Source organism: Giraffa tippelskirchi, chromosome 12, assembly GCF_054371585.1.
Source record: "Giraffa tippelskirchi isolate mGirTip1 chromosome 12, T2T-mGirTip1v1.2.pri, whole genome shotgun sequence".
NCBI lineage: Eukaryota > Metazoa > Chordata > Mammalia > Artiodactyla > Giraffidae > Giraffa > Giraffa tippelskirchi.
The window spans coordinates 133,792,692-133,811,239 of record NC_137286.1 but is presented as its reverse complement, the minus strand read 5'-3'; the positions used below and the strand labels follow the sequence as shown (position 1 = coordinate 133,811,239).

The window sequence follows — 18,548 nt, the reverse complement described above, 5'->3', positions numbered from 1 at the left end:
TTTGCCCAACACACTGTGGCGAGCAAATGGTAGAGCAAGAATTTGTTTCATCACCTTGCTGTGCAAATGGCTGTAATTTGCAAGGTTGGAAGCACACATCCTCTTGGGATTCTCAATAAACTCTCCTTTCTTCTCCCTCCAAATTAATTTTGCTTTACACGATTGCCCTGCCATAAGAGAGAGACATGGTATGTACAAGAGGTTGTGGAATCTAGCCAGGCTTGCAGCTTCCCTAGGTGTCATCTGTAAATCCTGCTGGGAAGACTACCGCTTTCATTCAAGCCAACAATCAGATATGAAGTGAAGCGAAGTGAAAGTCGGTCAGTCCTGTCCGACTCTTTGTGACCCCAAAGACTATACAGTCTGAGGAATTCCTCAGGCCAGAATACTGGAGTGGGTAGCCTTTCCCTTCTCTGGGGATCTTCCCAACCCAGGTGTCAAACTCAGGTCTCCCGTATTGCAAGTGGATTCTTTACCAGCTGAGCCACAAGGGAAGCCCAAGAATACTGGAGTGGGTAGCCTATCCCTTCTCCAGTGGATCTTCCTGATTCAGGAATAGAACCAGAGTCCCCTGCATTGCATGCAGATTCTTTACCAACTGAGCTATCAACCATTAAGAAGAGTCTAAGCCATTTATAGCAATAGAGGTCTCAAATTGTTCATTTCTACTTCTTCTAATGAAAGTCTTCTGCTGAATTACAACCTCTTTTAGGACTATAATTAAAATTTCACCAGTACATGGCAAGGAGCACAACCATATTCAGTACTGTTTTGACACTTCACAGCGTGAGAAAGAATTAAAGACACCATGTTCTGTTGTTTGAAAGATCATAAAGGCATCGATTTCACAGAAGTCCACATGTAGCCAAGCTCATGCTATCTTCCAGCTTCAAGCATGATGGGTTCTCTTTCTCTAAGATAACCTTTGCGTGTAAAAGTGTGTCACTCTTTAAAAGAGTGTCTCAAAAGCTAAAAATAATATTGGATTTAAATTAAGACTGGCATTTGGATGACTAAAGTGACTTGAGTAAATATATGTACAAGACCAGCAAGCATGGGTGTTATTCTCCATGTTAAGGAGTAGACCAAAGTCAGCTTCTTTAAGGCTATGTTTTGCGGGGAGAGGTTGACACCAGGAGTAAGGAAATGAGACAGAATTACAATGACTATAACAATAATGAATAATAATCCAATAAACAAAGGAAATAATACACTGTCTTCTTCACCCCCTGCAAGCTCCTCTCACTCAGTTCTCAAGCTACACTCCAAGGTAGGTTTTATTATACCTATTTACTCACTGTAGAGGTGAAGCAACTTACTGCCAAGGCCCACCCCTTCTTGAAACTGTCTTCACTTAGCAAGCGTGCTATTTTTGCCCCTGATTGCATGCCTATTTCTGGTGATTTGTGGTTAAGGGGGCGGGTGGAGATTCTGGGTCCGAGACAAAAGTAAAGCAGCTCGAAGTTACCCATTAGCTTTGTCATGAGTTATTTCAGTCACTCTTTGCCCGAAAAGAGTTGAATATTTTTATCTTTCATTTTTACTAGATGAAGGGAATAAAGCCCAAGCCTATACAGCTCTTCTGTAGGGAGTCCAGAATTCAAATGAAACTGGTTTGTACTCCCTTGAATGTTTTCTCATTTGTGACCACCACCTCTCTATTCACTCAAGTCTAACAGAAGGGCCTCTTTCTCTCTACAACTCTTTTGGGTTCTCACACTATTTTTTGCCCAGGCTGCCTCAGGCTTAATCCACATTTGATTCAGTTTGCAACTCCCCACCCTCCAAATCCTGAAGCCCACATGGTCTCTGGGGACACAAGGGTTCTGATATAGATTTAAGGAAAAGCTATTAATGAGACAAAGTGGAAAATTTTCAGGAGTTCATTCCTATTAGAAACAAACAAACGAAAACAAAGAATAGATACCTGAGGAATGGAATAGTTTTAGCGAATCAGCATTAAGACTTTTGGTCTTAGAAATCATGGAGACATGAGTTTGAATCACTGTTGGATTCAAAGTTGGCATGTGCTCCAAATTAGGAGCCATATGAGATGTAAAATCAAGCATTATACAATACTGCAAATTACTATCTTGCAGGGAAGATGAAATAGAACACCTATAGGAAAGTGTGTAACTATTTGGTATGCAATGATATTTTATACATACACATATATATATATATTTTTTTCTTTTCCTCCTTGACCCAAAGTCATAGATGGCATGACAGTGATAACCTTCTCAACATCAAAACCCTTGTCCCTTTCTCTTCCTTCAACCCTGATGCTAAAAGAAATCACTGAAATGTTCTTCCAAACAGCAATTCAGATGTGAACCACCTGTTTCTCCCTTTCTAAGCTAACTCATATTTTGGATTTCACCTCTTTTCATGGCAAAGCATAGATTTGTCTCAGAGCTGCTAATTCAAATTTGATAGCCAAGAAATGCCTCCAGATTTTCAGCCATTTTGCAGAACACAGGAAAGGAATGGGTGAGAACTTAAGTATCCACACCACCTACATCCACAGATTTCCTTTTGATGATTTAGCACTCATCTCCCTAGAACATGGTCTTTCTGAAAGCCAGATTCTCATCATTTATCTAGCACCACCGAGAGTACAATAAATATGCAACACATACATCTAAAATTTATACCACAAAGAGAATATTGTCAAAGAATAACTCTTAAAAGAGGGTTAATCATGATTCCAACAAATGTAAGATAAACACTTGTCAAGGATCATATTTAACTAATTAATGAGAGAACCAGTAAATGAGATATTATAAATGGTTCAAAAGTTAATTCAAAAGAACTACATAAATACTAGCAAAAAACAATGAGGAAATGAATTGCAAATAAACACAAAACTGGCTTATTCTGGGAAGAGGGTTAGGAGTAGAATTGGAAGCTGAAAATCAACTATATTTCCATAGGACAAAATGATTTGTATGCCTATTGTCAGCAATCACTTGCTTCGTTATCAATTACCTTCAGCACACAGATCTGTATAATAGCTCATATATGATGATCGGACCAGAGATCCCATAGAATCAGATAACCCAGGGGACATGCCTAGATCCTCCCTAGCTCTCCAGTGTGGACACCAGCAATCATTTTGGTCCATTCCAAAGTCTTTCAAAACTTTTTTCTAAATATAAACTAAAAATAAAATTAAAGAGGACATAAGGAGTTAATTGAGGCTTATTTTAAAAGAAATGTTAATTAAAAAAAAAAAAAAAAGACTCACAAATACATAGAACAACTAGTGGCTACCAGTGGGAAGGATGAGAGAGGTGAGGTAGGGGTGTATGAGTGGGAGGTTCAAACTATTAAGTGTAAGATAAGTTCAAGGATGTATTGTACAATATGGAAGACACAGCCAATATTGTGTAAATAACTGTAAATGGAAAGTAATCATTGAAAATTTTATAAAGATTCCCAAAATAAACTATTCAATATTTCAAAAAGAAAAAAAATGTATATGTATATCTATATCTATAGATATATCCAGTTACAGTTAAGCAAAATACTTGAGGGAATATTCCATTGAAGAAATAAAGTCCTCCTTCTTATTATGTCAGTCCTAAAAATATTCTCAGTCCTTCCTTCCTCTTCTAATTTAGTGACGTGCCTGATGTAGAAGAGGTATCATTATCAAAGGATTAAAAACTTGATCCTCAAATATATATATATTAATTAATTTAATTAAAATAAGGGAAAGTTAAAGATAAAAGATACTTAAACAAAATCTAGTAATTCTATGGGCATCTCAACGTTCAAAAAAATAAGATCATGGAATCCAGTCCCATCACTTCAAACAGATGGTCCCATCACATGGCAAATAGATGGTCCCATCACATGGCAAATAAATGGTCCCATCACATGGCAAATAGATGGTCCCATCACATGGCAAATAGATGGTCCCATCACATGGCAAATAGATGGGGAAAAAGTGGAAACAGTGGCAGATTTTATTTTCTTTTGCTCCAAAATCACTATGGAAAGTGACTGCAGCCATAAAACTAAAAGATGCTTATTCATTGGAAGAAAAGCTACGACAAACCTAGACAGCATATTAAAAAGCAGAGACAACACTTTGCCGACAAAGATCCATATTAACAAAGCTATGATTTTTTCAATAGCTATGTGAATGTGAGAGTTTGACCATAAAGAAGGTTGAGCTCTAAAGAATTTATATTTTTGAATTCTGGTGCTGGAGTAGACTCTTGAGAGTCCTTGGACAACAAGGAGATCAAGCCAGTCAATCCTTAAGGAAATCAATCTTGAATATGCATTGGAAGGACTGATGCTCAAGCTGAAGCTCCAACACTTTGGCCACCTGATGTAAAGAATCAACTCATTGGAAAAGACTCTGATGCTGGGAAAGATTGAGAGCAGGAGGAGAAGCAGGCAACAGAGGATGAGATCACTGAATGGCATCAGTGACTCAATGGACATGAGTTTTAGCAAACTCTGGGAGAGAGTGAAGGACAGGGAAGCCTGGAGTGCAGCAGTCCATGGGGTTGCAAAGAGTCGGACACGACTGAGGGACTGAACAACAACAACATCAGTAGGCATCGAGTACAGAGCAAGAAATCAAAACAATGAAAAAAGAAACTCTATTCCAAAAACCTGACTGGGGATCAAATGAATAGTATGTTCTGCTCTCTTCTCAACTTTTAGATGTTAGCTCACCATCAACAGCTGCCTTCAGACACATTCTCATATATGTCATTATTCTTTTTAACATGTAACTGGGCAGTGAGCCCAATACCACTGAAGAATTTAATAAGTATCACATTAAAAACTGTTGTGCCACCAACCACCTCATGAAACCACATTGCCATGTATTATCTTAGTATTTGTCACAATCTATTACCATGTTTCAGGAGTGGCTGTGCTGTATTAAGAACCATGGAGACCCACGGGGCTCCCTCCTGCAGAAATAAGGCAGGTGTGGCAGACAGTTCAAAGTAGAAGTGACAACTGTAAAGGCAATAGCTAATCAGCCTGCAGCACAGTCCACTGGTGTACCTAGGCACCTGCCAACATAAGGCAAGAAAGCTCTGAAACATTAATAAGTCCAAAGTAGTGTATTGCTTGAAAGCAGAAAGACTGTCTCATTTAAGTAAATGGAATTAGTTTACTGAGTAGCTTTACCAAGTATACTGATCTACTAGCATCAAGGTAATTCTATTCAGTACATCTATTTCCACCTTAAAAATAAAATCACTCTCTGGAGTTGATTCTTCGACTCCTTTATCTCTCTTTGAAAGAGAATGAGGTAACACTCTCATTTAGGACTCACAAAAAAGACTCAGCATTTTTTTTTAATGTTGTTTTAATTGGAGGCTAATTGCAATATTGTGGTGGTTTTGCCATACATTCACATGAATCAGCAAATTCTTAAAACCTGTTCAACAAAATGCCTTACAAATGATTGTTTTCCCTAGGGCTTTGTATTCAGCTAAAAGATCTTAAATTTCCTGAAATTTCACGTCTTTAATGTAAATGTTTCTGCAATACAAAATCTAATATATGAGAAATGGAATATTTCCTGCCATATCAGTAAACAAAAGATGTCACGGTCATCAGCAATTGCAGCCACTGCAGATGGTGAGCTGGTGAGATCTGAGGGAACTCAGGAGGTGAAAACACAGGATTCTGGCAACAAATAGGTGAGATGCATATCAAAGGAATGATTTCAGTGAGTCTAGAATCTTGCATCTTCCCATACATCGAAAAGCACTAAATTCCTTAACTTGGGATATCTGGTTTTCTTTAATTTAAAATAATCTTTTGACATTCAGACTACTTGTTCTTTGTTGCAAAACTTCTCTGTATAATCTGGCTCCTTCACCACCTCCTCAGAGTAGTTCTCTCAGGGTTACTTGAGATACTGCCTCTCAGGCTTAGAGTACTATAAATTCCCACCAAAACTGAGAATAACTCTCGACTTTTAGGATTTGAATATTTTTAACTGCACACACATATATATGTCATATACTTTACATATATATGTAAACACATACTCATGTCTATTAAAATCACAATCAGATTGTTAAGATTCTAATATTTTAGACGTAAAAGATAGGGTAGAGATTACTTTGTGTGACCTTCACATTATACAGATAAAACACTGAGGTCCATTTCATATGTCCCTAAGTCATAGCTTAGACATCACCAATGCAATGAATATGAACTTGGGCAAACTCCGGGAGATGGTGAGGGACAGGGAGGCCTAGCATGCCGCAGTCCATGGGGTCACAAAGAGTCGGACACGACTGGGCAACTGAACAACAACAAGCCATAGCTGATGCTGTATCATGTGGGTTCCTGCCTTGGATATAGTGTCCTCATCTTGTCTCTGCTGTTTTATCCACATAAGTCATCTAGTATGAAAGATGCTGAAGATGTATGACTTTTTCTTCATGTATATTGTTATTGTTCAGTCGCTAAGCCATGTCCAACTCTGCAACCCTATGGACTGTAGCCTGCCAGGCTCCTCTGTCCATGGGATTTTCCAGACAAGAATACTGGAGTAGGTTGCCATTTCCTTCTCCAGGGGGATCTTTATGACCCAGGGATCAAACTCACATCTCTTGCACGAGTCTCCTGCAAAGCAGGTGGATTCTTACCGCTGACCCACAAGGGAAGCCTTTTGTATATATTACATACAAGCTAATAACTTACAGAAAATTATAGAAAAGCACATAATTATATAAAATGACTAAAGCACAAAGAACCTTAGTACCTTCAGTTGATTTCTAAAAGGATTTTTTCAAAAATGTTAGTATTTCTTTTAAAATTCTCAACTGTTTTAAAAGCTTATTTCAGCAAATTGGCTTGTGGGAATATGCACTGATTTCTTCAAAGCCAGACTAGTACTTATTAAAATGTTATTCACTTACAACTGGTCTTTTGATTAAAGGGCATTAATAAATTTTTTTTGAGAAAGTGACTTCTTAACAGGTCAATCTGTCACCTGGCAAAGACTTTAAAAAATCTATAACTCACAAGCTAATGGTAAAGAACAAGCCCAGGGCAGCAAGTAAAATTTGTAGTCGACCAGCACTCCTAAAATCAAGGGAGATGGGCCATCTGCTTCCTGGATTGGACAATGCCATAATTTTACACAGTCACCAGTAATATATCAGCTGCACTCTGCAAGTTGCTGGTATTCTGATAATATTTTAACTTGCTTCTAACAGCTGCAAGTCAAAGCTTTTTACAGTTCTTTAAAATGAAAACTAGATCCTTCCCAGTTGGCCTGGTGTGTCTTAATCATTCATCATAAGTTTACACACTAAAGTTTAGTAAAAGCTCTATGATGAATGAAGAGCTGATTCTTTCAACATCAGAATAGGCAAGAAAATTAAGATGTCAAAAATGTCTCGCAGAAGATGGTTACACTGTCTCATCACAAAATTCAATTTAATACATTTCTTTAGTTTAAGCTGATAAGTTACATCTCAATTAAAAAAAAAAAACTTAAGTTCTTTTAAAGACTTTGAATTTTCACATGTTTTCTGTGCTTCCCAAGGAAAGTAGAGTGACTTAGAGATATCACTTTTAGATTTTTCTTTTAATTACATCTGATTCAGGTTGGCAAGCCCTTCTATCTAGGCACTGTTAGATTGTCTCTTTCACTATGAAGTGAAAGCCATTCCCTCAGAGTTCATCAGACTAGAATGCAATTAAACTAAAACATTTACTATGATATTAAGATGCACTTTGGTGCATGTATTCTTTTAACTTTCATAATAAGACCAGAAAAATAATATGCTTAAGTGAAAATCAAAGTGTTTCCATTTGACTTTTTTTCCCTCCATCAACTAAGACACTATTATTAGAAAGTCATTTTGAGGTTGAAGATTAAAGTTTTATTTAGTGTTTATATCTTGTCCTTGAACTACCACAATGTAGTTTAAGCACTTTTTACATTGACAATGTGTAGAAATTGCCCTACTTTTACATGGAAATGCTTTGCTGTGTGTCTAGGTGTGTGTGTGTGTGTGTGTGTGTGTGTGTGTGTGTGTGTGTGTGTGTGTGTGTGTATGAGTGTGCATGTGTGCAGATGCAAGGTATTTTTTTTTTTTTTATAAATTTATTTATTTTAGTTGGGGGACAATCACTTCACAACATTGCAATAGTTTTTGCCATACATTGACATGAATCAGCCATGGGTTTACATGTGTTCCCCCTCCTGGACCCCCCACCCACCTCCCTCCCCATCCCATCCTTCTGGATCCTCCCATTGCCCCGGCCCTGAGCCCTTGTCTCATGCATCGAACATGGAATGGTGTTCTGTTTCACATATGATAATATACATGTTTCAATGCTATTCTCCCAGAACGTCCCACCCTCACCTTCTCCCTCAGAGTCCATAAAATTGTTCCATGCATCTGTGTCTCTTATTCTGTCTCGCATATAGGGTTATCGTTACCATCTTTCAAATTCCATATATATGCATTAGTATACTGTATTGTTGTTTTTCTTTCTGGCTTACTTCACTCTGTATAATGGGCTCCAGTTTCATCCATCTCAGTAGAACCGATTCAAATGTATTTTTTTTAATGGCTGAGTAATATTCCATTGTGTATATGTACCACAGCTTCCTTATCCATTCGTCTGCTGATGGACATCTAGGTTGCTTCCATGTCCTGGCTATTGTAAACAGTGCTGCGATGAACATTGGGGTACACGCGTCTCTTTCAATTCTGGTTTCCTCGGTGTATATGCCCAGCAGTGGGATTGCTGGGTCATATGGCAGTTCTATTCCCAGTTTTTTAAGGAATCTCCACACTGTTCTCCATAGTGGCTGTACTAGTTTGCATTCCCACCAACAGTGTAAGAGGGTTCCCTTTTCTCCACACCCTCTCCAGCATTTATTGCTTGTAGACTTTTGGATAGCAGCCATTCTGACTGGTGTGAAATGATACCTCATTGTGGTTTTGATTTGCATTTCTCTAATAATGAGTGATGTTGAGCATCTTTTCATGTGTTTGTTAGCCATCTGTATGTCTTCTTTGGAGAAGTGTCTGTTTAGTTCTTTGGCCCACTTTTTGATTGGGTCATTTATTTTTCGGGAATTCAGCTGCAGAAGTTGCTTGTATATTTTTGATATTAATTGTTTGTCTGTTGCTTCATTTGCTATTATTTTCTCCCATTCTGAAGGCTGTCTTTTCACCTTGTTTATAGTTTCCTTTGTTGTGCAAAAGCTTTTAATTTTAATTAGGAGATGCAAGGTATTATATAGAAAAGTTTTAAATGTTCATTTAAGTCATAATGGTTAAACATATCAAGTCCATAACCTATAATTTAATATATATATAAAAATGTGGGAAGTAAGAATTTAGAAGAATATCCAGAAAGTTATACATTTTTTGGTAATCTTTTTAAATCAGAGATCAGTAACCTTTTTGCAAAAGGCCAGATAGTTAATATTTTAGGTGTCATAGAACATAAGATCTCTATCACAACCATAGGGCTCCGCCATTGTAGCCTACATGAACACAGCCATGCATAATACGTAATCAAACGAGTGCACCCATGTTCCAATACAGTTTTATTTACTCCTACAGGTCACTTCCCAGGTGGCACTAGTGGTAAAGAATCCCCCTGTTGATGCAGGAGACTCAAGAAATGTGGGTTTGACACCTGGATCAGGAAGATCACCTGGAGAAGCAAATGGCAATCCACTCCAGTATTCTTGCCTGGAGAATCTCATGGACAGAGGACTACAGTCCACGGGGTCACAAAGAGACATGACTGAGCGACTGAGAACGCACAGGGGATACTGCATGTACCGTCTGCCATCCTTGCTTAAGCATAGCAAACTGTTTTCTTTTAAAGTGATACCCCATGCTTCACGATCAACCAATACAACACTCCATTATAAATAGAATTTATCTTACTACTCAGAAGACAAAGATTTTCACATCTTTTATCTTGTAAAGCATCACAGTGTGATTCTGTGAGAATCTGTGAAAAAGGCCCTAGTGTATTCGCCATTTGCAGATAAAGAAACTGAGGCTCAACGAAGTTCAATTATCAGCCTCAGGGAATCCACATGGAGAGTGAGGTCCCCTCAGCCAGTATAATTGTACAGTTCACTGTGAGGAAATGCAACGTTTACAAAGATAACTGTTAGGGAAGTATTTGATTAAACATAAATATTAGATTGTGACACCGTCAGGGGGCCAAAAGCTTCCCTTTTTAAGAAGAGAACCTGGGGTTTTCCTCAAGGTGGTCGACAGTGGGATGAGCAACAGATCCCAAATGCCAGGAAGAAGCAAGAAGGGCTGACAGATCTAGAAGATGGCCAACTTGTGCTCCAAAGAAACAGCTGATGTGTAAATCAGACAGTAGCCACAGGAAGGGAATGAAAAAGCCCAGGAGCCTCCAAAAGAGAAGATACAAACTCATCATAAAAATTGCCTTGAGAAGTCTTCAGAGAGGAAGTAGCACTGAACCATCACCATTCTCCCTCTCACAGGCAAAAGGCGCAGGGATTTGTGGGCTCACGGGTCCCTCAACTCCCTTAAAAGCATTAAGTCGGTGTATCCCAGACAGAACTTAAAAATGATTTGATAGCTGAAAGGATTTGACATTCAAACCCCCATGAACCTACATAAGTCAACTATACACCAATGAAAATATAAATAAAATGAAAAACTAAAAAGCCACGAATCTACTACCTGAATGCAGCAGACATCATCCTATACTTCGGCCACACATCTCTAGGTATTCTACACACACACAATGGTAACCGTGTGAGGTGAAGGACATGTTAACTTGCTTGTAGTAATCATGTCACTATACACACACACACACACATGCACACACACACACATATATATATGTCACTATATATATAAACATATATATATATATATAATCATCTTATGACACACCTGAAATATGTACAATTTTTATTTGTCAATTATACCTCAATAAAGCTGGAAAAAAACACCAGGAAATAAAAACACCCTTCAATTGAAGTATTACTGAAAACTAAAATCAGAGAGCTTCTGCTGCTAAGTCGCGTCAGTCGTGCCCGACTCTGTGCGACCCCACAGACGGCAGCCCACCAGGCTCCCCCGTCCCTGGGATTCTCCAGGCAAGAACACTGGAGTGGGTTGCCATTTCCTTCTCCAGTGCATGAAAGGGAAAAGGGAAAGTGAAGTCACTCAGTAGTGGCCGGCTCTTCACGACCGCATGGACTGCAGCCTACCAGGCTCCTCCGTCCATGGGGTTTCCCAGGCAAGAGTACTGGAGTCGGTTGCCATTGCCTTCTCCAGTGCATGAGAGTGAAAAGTGAAAGTGATGTTGCTCAGTCGTGTCTGACTCCTAGCGACCCCATGGACTGCAGCCCACCAGGCTCCTCCGTCCATGGGATTTTCCAGGCAAGAGTCCTGGAGTGGGGTGCCGTTGCCTTCTCCAAAAATCAGAGAGAGCATTTGTTAAAAGATGAAAATACCTACTGATTTTTAAGCATTAAGTAGATAAAAATTGCTGACTTGTGCCTTTTTCAGGGATGAGTCTGACCTAACTTTAAGGTGTTTTCCTGCCACTCCTTATCACTCTATCCAAAGAAAGGCTTTTATTCCCTCATCTGAGTTATCAAGGGCTCTTGATCAAGTATAAACATTGGTGAGAAACCACACTGTGTTGATGCTTGGAACAAACTTATGAAATGGTTGCTTTTTAATTGACTCACAGGCTGATATAACTGAAAAATAACAACATTCACTGAAGTTTAGTTGGAGTTAATTTTTCTACCAATTAATTCTCCAAAATAAAACATAAAGAACATAAAAATGCAAAGCATGCCAAATATGAATGAATTAATTATGGTGAATAGAAGAGACTCTAATTCCAAACAAATGACTAACAAAACCTCTACAGAGTGATTCACATCATCTGAAAATTACAGTCGTGAACTTCAAGATTAAATCCAAAGCCATTACAATCTAAAAGAGATTAATTGTTCCAAGTAGAGGATATGAAAATTTAGTATATCTTATCATCAAGTTGCCTGAAAAGAGAGTGAGCCTTGAAAACACATTGCTTCCAAGTGCTGTGGAAATTAAATGTGGAACAGGGAATAATATTATTATCTTACATTTTGTTCCTTCAAAGACTCTATAGTCTTCTTTAGAGACTCCATCATACTTGTGATGAATGAAAATGTTTCTAAGATTCAAGGTATGGCAGGAAAAGAAACAGATGATTCTTGCTGCCTTATTAAAACTCTTATTTCCCTTTCGAGTTTAGTGACAATAGTACACAGTGATTCTCTCTACCTATGAAAGCAGCTAAAAATAACAACAGGTGAGCTCAAAGTGCTTTTCATTTAAAATCCACATTTCACTGTGCATGTGAAGGAAATGCCTGCTATAGAAGATTTATTCAGAAGTCCCTCCTACTAATGGGTAGCTTTGGCTCCACTGCATAAGTCCTGATTGATCTTCTAAAGGCAGTGACCCTCCTATTCCGCTAAGCCTGCTGGATTTAGAGGGGCCCAGAGGAAGGTAAGTTACCAGTTCCTCCATTCAATATATCAGTTCCCTCTCCTCCCACTGTTCTGAGAGTATAAGTAAGTATAACAATGTGAAATAAACATCTGTTTGTCTTCACTTTGTTTTGCACATGACAACACATCTAAGATCATTTTATGCTGAAAGCATTTTTTCTTCCTACTTCTGTAGCTAAATGTTTTCTTATTTCCCAGAACCAATTCTTCCTGTCATTCTCTGGGTTTGTTCAGAAACCTTTTACTGGTGTTGACAGCCTATAACTGTCCCTTGAAAGATGTATCCAGGATGTTTCTAATTACCAGGGCTCCACTTCCTGGCCAAATGCTCATGGTAATTGGACAACACAAGAACCTCTCTAATCTGGGCGCTTCTCCCTGCATGTTCCAGAATACTTTGACTCCAGGACCAGATTTGACGAATAGATTGAGCTCACTGTCTTCCTTATTCGGGTCTTTGCTCATGTATTTGATGTTAAGCATAAGACAAGGTTGCTAATAAAACATGGAAAAGTGGGTGTGTGATGAAGACTACCTATCTGGAGAGGGTTGAGAGCATCAGAGTTGGGACGATTTCTCCTTTGATGTGAAGCCTTAGGTCTATTTCTGTCAACTGCATATGCTGGCTGCACTTCTAAAACACATTAACACTTTTTTAAAACTGCTGCCGATGAATTTTTCAATGGTATATTTCTTGAGTAACAGAGTTCTTAAAGAGCTTTTGCCAATGTTGAAAGTAAGTCAAGCTGTTGATCTCTGGATGGATTTGGATGGAACTGGTTAAAAAAAAAAATACCTTGAGATTTCTTAAGGATATGAATCAATTGAGTTGCTATATGAGCTCTGCTCTTGAGTCTCTTCCTTGGTTTCCCATATGGATGCTTCCAGCTTAAGAGTGATTTCTATGATTTTTCTATAGGTATGTCATCATCTGACATTTCAAGTACTTCATTTGTGTTTCCTTAATAGAGAAGAAGAACTAAAGAGCCTCTTGATGAAAGTGAAAGAGGAGAGTGAAAAAGGTGGCTTAAAGCTCAACATTCAGAAAACTAAGATCACGGCATCTGGTCCCATCACTTCATGGCAAATAGATGAGGAAACAGTGGAAACAGTGACAGAGTTTATTTTGGGGGGCTCCAAAATCACTGCAGATGGTGACTGCAGCCATGAAGTTAAAAGACGCTTGCTCCTTGCAAGGAAAGTTATGACCAACCTAAACAACATATTAAAAGCAGAGACATTACTTTGTCAACAAGGTGTGTCTAGTCAAGGCTATGGTTTTCCTTCCAGTAATTATGTATGGATGTGAGAGGTGAGCTATAAAGAAAGCTGAGAGCCAAAGAATTGATGCTTTTGAACTGTGGTGTTGCAGAAGAATCTTGAAAGTCCCTTGGACTGCAAGAAGATCCAACCAGTCCATCCTAAACGAAATCAGTCCTGAACATTCATTGGAAGGACTGATGCTGAAGCTGAAGCTCCAATACTTTGGTCACCTGAGGTGAAGAGCTGACTCATGGGAAAAGACCTCGATGCTGAGAAAGATTGAAGGCGGGAGGAGAAGGGGACAACAGAGGATAAGATGGTTGGATGGCATCACCAAATGAATGGACATCAGTTTGAGTAAACTCCGGGAGTTGGTGATGACAGGGAGGCCTGCAGTGCTGCAGTCCATGGGGTCACAAAGAGCCGGACATGAATGAGCGACTGAAGTGAACTGAACTTAATAGTGAGTTTTACATAATATATGTACAATTATATATATATATGTAATATTTATATATGATTAAAATGGACTGTAGCCACCAGGCTCCTCTGTCCATGAAATTCTCCAGGCAAGAGAATGGCTACTGGACTGGGAAGCCAATCCCTTTCTCCAGGGGATCTTCCCGACCCAGGGATCGAACCTGGGTCACCCACATTGCAGGCAGATTCTTCACTGCCTGAGCAACAAGGGAAACCCCCTATATACGACTCTTTGTGTGTTTATATCCTCTACTACAAGTACTTGAGAGCAAGACCACATATTTTAAGTGTTTTTTTCCTGAAGCAAATAATGAATGGAAACAGACCCAAACTTCAAACTATCTCCAAAAGAAGTTGCTAGATACATTTTTTTTAGTATTAAATACATTATAAAAATACACTTCACCATTCTTTGGTAGCATGTGTTACTTTATGCAATTTTAAAAAGTTATTTAATGGTATAATATGGGTTGTTTTTACCTCATAGGATCTTGTGTGAACCAATGAGGAAACATTGGTAAAAATAGCCTTTAAGCATATGAAGAGCTGTACAAATGTAAGATCTTACCTTACTGACAACCGAGATGATAGTGTTATTGCTTTACCACCAATAGAAAAATAAACAGATATTAGATCTTAAAAAAAAAAAGCTACTAGAAAATAGTAACAGGATTTATCTGTAATTTTCAGACCACAAACAGCCCCAAAGGTCTATTTCTCACTGACAGTATATGCCCAATATGGGTTGGTATGGGGCTCTGCCCCTCATAGCTACTCAAGAATTCATACTTGCAGATACTTTCTAAAACCAAATCACACTCTGGCTCATAAAACTCAAGAAAATTCACTTCCACTCACATGTCATAGAGAAATAAGTCACATAGCCACCCCTAACTTAAAAAGAAATGAAATAAAATCCTACCACCAGTCCATAAAGAGGAGAATGAGTGTATTTGTGAGCAGTTCCAGTGACCACTGCAAACATCTACATATTATGTGAACTGTACCATAAAGATAAATTATACCCATTGTGTGTTCACCTTCCTGGCTTGAAGCTTATTTGTATCAAGTAACTGCTGGCTTCATGTGGTCTCTTATCATAAGACATTTAGAGTCCACTTATTCTTGTTTGATAAGGTTATCGAGCAACTGTGGGCCTTATTTTGCTTTGGGAAGTTCTTTTAAAAAAGGCAAAATAGACCTTGTGGGCCTTATTTTGCTTTGGGAAGTTCTTTTAAAAAAGGCAAAATAGACCTTGAGACCATCAATAGTTGACTCTTTCTTTATTCTGTGATTCAGTGTACAAAGTCTCTCTAACCAACAGAGCATCACTGGCTTCCCTTTTGGCACACAGATCTCGGAACAATTTACTCAGAGAACTCAAGTAACTCTGTTGTGTGATTTGAATGATGAGTGTGTTGTCAATCAGCAAGGGATACATCCTTGATTTTTGTCATGGAATTTCACACCTTTGGTGTTTGGGAAAATAATCAGTGAGACAAATTCTGAATGTATCGAAAGTCTTTACTGAAGGACTATAAAAACATTAAGATGGCATGGAGTGGAGATTCAATCAGATAAGTCTGGCATTATGAAAACCACACAACTATGCCCTTTAAGTGACTCTGGAGACTACAAAGGGCAGGAGGAGTTACTGAGTAATTTCCTAAATTCCAAATCTGGACTTTTACCTTAGAATCTCTCTGTTGCATTTGAATGACACACCAGAGCAGACCTGATAGGACTCATTTTGTAAATACCAACATTTACTAACCACCAGCCACAGAAGTATAACCTAGAATCATAGCATGGTAAGATCACAATGATAAAAGGGCAATAAATTTTCAGAGCAACAGACACTAATTAGATTCAGCTAGGCTTATAATGCATGCACAGGCTTCTGAAGTGGCTCAGTGGTAAAGAAGCTGCCAGGCAAGCAAGAATGCAGTTTGATCCTTGAGCCGGGAAGGTCTCTTGGAGAAGGAAATGGCAACCCACTACAGTATTCTTCCCTGGGAAATCCCATGGTCAGAGGAACCTGGTGGACTACAGTCCATGGGGTCTCAAAGAGTCAGACAGGACATAGGGGCTAAACAGCAGCAGCATGTTGTATATATTTTAAAATCATACAATTGAAAAAAGGCAGAAGGTGAAGAGAAGACAAAAGCTCAAAGGTAAACACTGATGTTGTTCAGTTGCTTAGTCATGTCCAACTCTTTGCCACCTCATGGACTCCAGAATGTCAGGCTTCCCTGTCATTAATTATCTCCAGGAGCTTGCTCAAACACATGTCCATTGAGTCAGTGATGCTGTCCAACCATCTCGTCTTCCGTCGTCCCCTTCTCCTCCTGCCTTCAATCTTTCCCAGCATCAGGGTCTTCTCTAATAAGTCAGCTCTTCGCCTCAGGTGGCCAAAGTATTGGAGCTTCAGCTTCAGCATCAGTCCTTTCAATGAATATTCAGGGTTGATGTGCTTTACGACTGACTGATTTGATCTCCTTGCAGTTCAAGGTATTCTCAAGAGATTTCTCCAACACCACAATTGAAAAGCATCAATTCTTCGGCACCCAGCCTTCTTTATGGTCCAACTCTCACATCAATACATGACTACTCGAAAAACCATAGCTTTGATTAGATGGACCTTTGTTGGCAAAGTAGTGTCTCTGCCTTTTAATATGCTGTCTAGGTAGGTCATAGCTTTTCTTCCAAGGACCAAGCGTCTTTTAATTTTATGGCTGCAGTCACCATCTGCAGTGATTTTGAGCCCCCAAAAATAGGCTTTCACTGTTTCCATTGTTTCCCCATCTATTTGCCATGAAGTGATGCCATGATCTTTGTTTTATGAATGTTGAGGGTTAAGCCAGCTTTTTCACTCTCCTCTTTCCCTTTCATCAAGAGGCTCTTTAGTTCTTCTTTGCTTTCTGCCATAAGTGTGGTCTCATCTGCATATCTGAGGTTATTAATATTTCTCCCGGCAATCTTGATTCCAGCTTGTGCTTCTTCCAGCCCAGCGTTTCTCATGATGTACTCTGCATATAAGTTAAATAAGCAGGGTGACAGTAGACAGCCTTGACATATTTCTTTCCCAATTTGGAACCTGTCCTTTGTTTCATGTCCTTTTCTAACTGTTGCTTCTTGACCTGCATGCAGATTTCTCAGGAGGCAAGTAAGGTGGTCTGGTATTCCCATTTCTTGAATAATTTCCCACAGTGTGCTGTGATCCACACAATCAGAGGCTTTAGTGTAGTCAATGACGCAGAAGCAGATGTTTTCCTGGAATTCTGGTTGGCTTATGATCCCAGGGGTTTCTGGGGACTGGGATTAGGTGGTGAGAGTTATTCTATTGAGGAGAGTAAACTATAGACTAAAAGACTTAGCCTTATTAGCAAGGAGGAGGGCAGTACACACAGTGTTCACCTTGCCTGTCTTTATTCCCAATCCAGTCTCCATTGAGGAGAGAGCCAAGGAAAGGAAGAGAGTCACCACCATCCTCAAGAATCAAGTTTTTAATCTGGTCTACTCTGATGGTTCAGTTTTCTCAAGAATAATAGCTAAAAAGTCAAGCCTTCCAGGCATCTGATGAACGTCAGCCATGGGCATCTAATAGAGCTAATTTACTCAAGGTAAATGGACACTTTGCACTGTTACAGCTTTCTAAATTTGATTTTCAAATAAGCCTTAGAATAGTTAGCTCACTTTCTTAGATCTATGATATATGTCTGATATTATAGACACCTGCTTTTTCATATAGGGGAAATCTTTCCAGCATGTTATTGTTTAACATCTGGATAATAACAATTTTGTTAAGACAACCTACCATTTAGCTACAAATTTAATTTCCTCCTAAAATTGATCCACTTACGGTAACCACATAACCTCAAAAATAACTAGTATGTTCTTCCTTCTCCTAAACAAAATGATGCCAAAATAGGTTTGAGGGGAAGAAAAAAAAATTAGTAGAGAGGAGACAGAATTTTTTATTTCAGGAGACCCAAAAAGAAATGATTTCTAAAAGAATCCATTTTATTAACAGAAAGAGGTCTTAAGCGTAAATCACCTTCTCATGAAAGGAATTCAACTTATGATTCAACAGAAAAAAGTCTGTGTGCTGAGAATTCTGCATCTGCACAGGCTCCTAAGAATTGGAAACCAACCAGAGCTGTCATAACTATTATGCAAAGCAAAAATGAATATCAAAGTAGGCAATTTCCTAAGGCAAATTAAAATGCTATTCAGGCATTTCATGAATATTGGAGATTCTCTTTTT

General features: G+C 38.8%; 1 protein-coding gene across 1 annotated transcript in view; it reads right to left on the bottom strand.

Moving 5' to 3' along the window:
• The window catches only part of GPC6 (glypican 6), a 1,192,537-nt gene that overhangs the window by 905,883 nt on the left and 268,106 nt on the right, over positions 1-18,548 (bottom strand). The gene's annotated exons all lie outside the window — the stretch shown is intronic.